Raw genomic sequence first — 5,855 nt, forward strand, 5'->3', positions numbered from 1 at the left:
CCAACTACTGTTACCATACATTCCCTACTATTTATACATCCCACAATGCTTTATTGACTACGAGTAATAATCTATGTACTAGGATAGATCTGTATGCTACGAAAAAAAAAAGTTGGGATGAATTCGGTAATTATTGTGCTATTATCTCATTTATCTAAAAAAAGGACCTCTTTTCTGTTAAGCATGGTGTGTATTATTGTGAGCAATGGAACATATATCAACCTTTTAGATAAAACAGCTGGAAATACAATAATTATGAACTAGATATAGATAAAAGAGCTGGAAATACAATAATTATGGACTAGATATAGATAAAAGAGCTGGAAATACAATAATTATCGACTAAGTCTCATCTTTGCATAACAATTTAATATCTATGGTTATCACGAAAATAACTCAATATAGCATGTACTTTGAATTCGGACAATATATAATAGGGATTGCTAAAAATCATCTTATACTTATATGCTCTTATTAGCTACACCAGTTGTATGTTCACATGTTTGACTACATCTACACCAGTTACAAAACTGGTTCGATGGGTACAATGTAGAGGTCTGTTAATATCACAAAGGATTGGAACAGGTCTTAATACTGCGAAGAGGAATGAAGTTACTTCACACTCATATTGGATACATGCAAACAATGATTTTGACCGCAATAAAGTAATAGACGAATTGACTAAAAAAACTGCCTCAAGCCAATTCTGGATGGCAGCAAAAGTCAAAAGACAATTCTGGATGGCAGCAAAAGTCAAAAGACAATAACAGTAGCGCAAAACACAAATGGTCTAAAAGAACAGGATCGCTTTACATGAAATTATTCCTCCCAAAGTAATCTAAGCACATAACAATTAAATCTGAAAACTTCGGACTTTAAAAGAATGTTTGGAAAGAAAATTGGCCATTATGTTCGCAACAAGCATAAATTGAAAATAAGTGTTTCAGAAACCAAGGAAACCAGATTATGTTCTGAAAACACAGAAACATCCTTACATATACTTGGAGTATGCACAGCTGTCATGCCCTTTAGGAGAAGAATTTTTCACAAATTATTGATGGATAAATTTTGGTGGTCTAAGTCTTTGTGGAAAGAGTTAAATATCCAGATCTTGTACATTAATGAAGCAAACTTTTTCACAAACAATTCAACTACGTATCGGCGTAGACAGTCATACATACTTTTTTAAAAAATTTTTTCTGGATGTGACAGAAGTGTAAGAAATCGTTCAGTGCCTAAAGAAAATGGCAGGATATAATTGTCCAACAATAGTTCAAGCCTATATAATTAAACTACTGATGAAGTAATGTGTAACCAATAGTTTATGTTTAGTTTTTGGCTTCCCTAGCTATTTCCGTACCATATAGCTGACATCCTTTGATATCTTTTTGCTCAAAATTTAGCATAACATTCATTTCAACTAAGCTGCTAAATTTATTTCAAAAAGTAACAATTTTAAATCAGACTTCATGTAAAAATTTCTATGATAAACTGCCACTAATCTTTATACAAAAAATCTTTTGATAGTCACGCAAAGCTTCAAGCATTTATTTTTTTCGAAATACCTCAACTTTCTCCTGAATGCGATGTAGCACGCATTTCAGTCAGAGTCCGCATGATGTGCACAAATTTAACTAATTTAAATTCTTTATAGAAAAAAGATATGTCCGAAAAGCATCAGCGTCAGCATCAGCATCAGCAACAACAATAACAATAATAACAACAACAATATCTTTGAAATCAAAAGCAGCTGTGCTTAAGTAGCAAAAATGCGAGAAATAACAAAACTCCAGGAGGAAAAAAATATCAGCTAAGAACTTCATCCTGAATGCATTTCCTCTTCCGCCATATTTAAGTGGCAAATGCGTGTGTTGCGGCATGTGCGAGCGTTGAATAGCGTGCGTTGAATTTTTCCTAACCAAAACACTTCGGTTGGCGAAATGGTGTTGCCTTGAATTGTACACACTTTCTAACAAACTACTTTTTTTTCGCCATTCTACTACTTTTTTCTTACATTTCTCGCATTTTCTTCACTATTGTCCCTGCATTGCTGTTAAGTGTTTGGCGGCGTTGTTCTTGGTGTGGGCTTTCTGCAACAACGAATATTGCTGTATGCAATGAAATTCTTATGTTTTCAGTTATTTTGCATTTTACATTAATCTAGTACATTTTCTTCCATCTTGAATTTTTGTATGACGCCTTGAATGCGAAATATGCTTGCTTTTTCGGTATGTGAAAGTAGAAGAATTTTAATGTGAATTCGGTTCTTGATTTTCTGCTTCCAAACCCTAAGTACAAATGCTTAAGTGCCTTAAATATTGAATTTTAAATTATTTTTAAATAAATTTGCTTCCTTATTTCTACATTTCCTTGCTATGAAGTTCATAAATTCTTGCATGTGTAAGTAAAATGCAGAGCATTTAAATTATGACAAATAAATTATTTAATGCAAGTCACAAAGCACTAATAAAACTAATGATACCTCCCAGCAATTTTATTATTATTATTACTATTATTATTGTTATATCTTTTTTACTCCATTTATTTTATTATATAGTATATATATATATATATATATACACTATATTTTTTTTTTTTTGCATTTATCATCTTATCTTGTCTCTGATGCCGCGTGATAAACTTGCTTTAAGTTGATGTTGTTATTGCTGTTGTTGTTGCAGTTGTTGCTGTTCTTAGTGCTGTTGTTGCTGGTGATACTTGTGATGCTGCTTGCTCCATAAGTTGTTTTGCTACAAGTTTAATCATAGCCACTCTCATACTACTGGTAGTGAACACAGTTACCGTTGTTGTTGTTATTGTTGTTGTCGTTGTTGCTGATATTGTAGTTGTACTTCACTTAAGATGCCCCAAAGGAGTTTCACAAGTACGCTGCTGTACAGGAAGAAGGGATGAACTATTTTGCAAATTTACGTTTATGATTATTACAAGTCAACATTGTATAAAACCTTAAAGATACAGCAAAAACCAACAGAAATAAAAAACAAATGACAAAGTTACAAAAAAGGGAAAATCCCAAATCCTGTGAAAAGAAGAAAAAAAGAGAAAAAAATGTGCCGTAATAGCAATGAACAAAAAGCAAATGTGTAGAAAAATAATGTAACTTTTGACAAAAGTTCACAATACAAGCAACACTAAAGCTATGGAAAAAAGGTCATAAAATACCAAGAATAGAGTAAACAAAAGATAAAAGTCAAAAAGGACACGAATTACAAAAGCATAAATAGAAAAAGTGTTACCAAGGAGCACAAAAAAAAAAAAATGCCACTGAATGAATTCGTAGAAAAAAGAAGGGAAAAGTAATTTTCGGCTCAAGAAAGTTTTTTTAGCGTTCCATTTTTTGCGAGTAGTTTAGGACCAGAAGGACAACAATACCAGCGCGCATATAATAGGTGTAAGGATGTAAGGAATGTAAGGATGCTGGTAAACTATATAGTGGCTGTAAGTAAAACTACTTTTTTATGGTAGTTCAGCAAGCTCAAGAAAAAAAAAAATAAAAAATATTTTGGTAATAATATATTTTCGTATGTATATTTTATCTTTTTACTTATGCAGGCTTTATGCGATATATACGAAAATATTTATAACCACATACTAGTGTATTTATGCTAGTATGGATATGTATATATATATATAAATATGCATATATGTATAGATAGATAAATATATAAATATAAGAGGATACATATATCTATGTGCAAAAGATACCCTAGGGTGTTGCGCAGCCGGTTAGTCGTAAAAGTGACAATATTATGCTTTTGTATCTGTAAGAAAAATTCTCCAAAATTTTGCTTTCGTGCTCCTTTTAGCCATAGGAATTTTATGAACTTCATAAAAAAATAGTAACTGAATGGAAAGGAAGCATTTATACTTATTTAGTCTAGTATTTTTATTGTGTGTGCGGTTTCTTAAATATTTAAATGAAAATAGTCAACAATATATTGGACACCTTTTACAAATTTGCATAATACTTTCCTTAACTATGAGAATGTGTTTTGTTGACTATAAAAATAATTGTGTTAAGCGCTGTGGTTAAGAAGTTGTCAAGTCAAACTTATCCCATACACATAACACAATTGTGCTGGTATTCCTTAAGTGTATATTAAATTTTCTTAAATATATTAAAATCATTGCTATGCACGAGTACTTCAATATAAAAAGTGTTAATTATTTTGTTTGATTATTTTAGAGAAAACTGATTTTAACTTAGTATTTTCAAATTGAGTTAGAGTAGAAAAGTTTTCCCTAAAGCAGGAACCATGATCCACTGTGAAACAGTTTGATTATTTAAGAAAGTTATTCGAAATTAGTTATACACATTTATTTAAGTTTGTTTTCTCAAAATCAGTTGGGGCTGTTTTATACAGACAGTCATATGACGAATGGTCAATCTGATTTTGTCCTCTCTTTGATCATGACGAAAGGGTATGTTATACAGAGAGTCATATAACAATTGCTAATTTCTTAGTTTTACTACGGTTTCGGTACATATATTTTGTGCCTATATTAAAAATGTATTTATTTAAAACACATACATTTACTTCTACTTCAAATTCTGGTCTTTATATCTGAGCAACATTGTCTTAACCAACGTTAAGAGAATGCCACGTCACCGTGATCAAATTTAAATCGAAATTTCTCTTTCTCTTTTTTTCGCAATTTTTTTTAATTAGCAATGAAAATAATAACAATTTTAATTTTGACGTAACGACGATACTGGTATGCACCGGTTTGGGCTCGTCAAGATCAAAATTGTTATTGTTTTCAATGCAAATTATAAAATTGAAATTATTGAGATACGTGGCTATCTGTGCCTTGTCACTAAGACAAGGTAGTATTATTCAGTAGTAATGTGTCTTTTAGGAACAAATTATTACAATTTCTTTGACACTTTGCATAACATGCATTCTCGTCATAACCCAAAAGACCCATGACTTTTTGCATGAAGAGAAAGTAAGCAACCACAAAGTGTTACTTAACGTCACTAAAAAATAATAAGTTTATGATAAGAAAATAATGTAACAAAAAATGCCAGCTAACAGCACTAAAGATTAAAAGAAAACATTTTTACGGACAAAGTTTCTCAATATGTTCAGTTCTTGCCTCATTCAACAAGTGCCTTAACCAAACGCTTCTTCATGCCGATATCACCCATTTAAGCACCACTGAGCTAAGAGCGTTTTGGATCTACTCCTACCTTCAACTGCTTACATAAACTGGTTCGCTGTCGCTTTCCATAGTGTCCGCAATAAAATGTTTCTCTAGCAAATTTCTTATCATGTGTCCAAACCTTAGTATTGCAATATTATCTATAAAGACTGTCTCGTAATACGTGAAGTTACTATTCAATGTTCGCAAACATATTTTAAACTAACTAGGTAAAGTGAATATTTTGCAAAAGCCATCTTTTTAATATCTCAATTCATGCAAGTGTTGGTAATTTTAGATATAAAACATTGCACTCAAAGCAACTTACACTAAAACTAATTATAAATTATATTATATGTACATATATAAAAGTAGCTGTATACTACATATGGTCGTATGTAATTATGATACTTTTTACTACTTAACCATAATTGAAGAAACTGAAAATTTCATTTTCTGGTACCTCAAATAAAAACAGAAATTAAAATGGAAAATTTCGCTAAACCGCAACAGTCAGTAAAAATCATCTGAAACTTTATCTGTAGTTTCTTTTTAAGATGCAAACAATCTCGCTGCACTTATCATAACCACGAACTTTAGCTATGTTTTTATTGGTAAATTGGGACACATATTTAAATATGTGTGAAAACTTAAACCCAAAGTATTCCAAGCCAAAAGTGTGTATAAAT

The sequence above is a fragment of the Teleopsis dalmanni genome, chromosome 1, assembly GCF_002237135.1.
Source record: "Teleopsis dalmanni isolate 2A chromosome 1, ASM223713v2, whole genome shotgun sequence".
Lineage (NCBI taxonomy): Eukaryota > Metazoa > Arthropoda > Insecta > Diptera > Diopsidae > Teleopsis > Teleopsis dalmanni.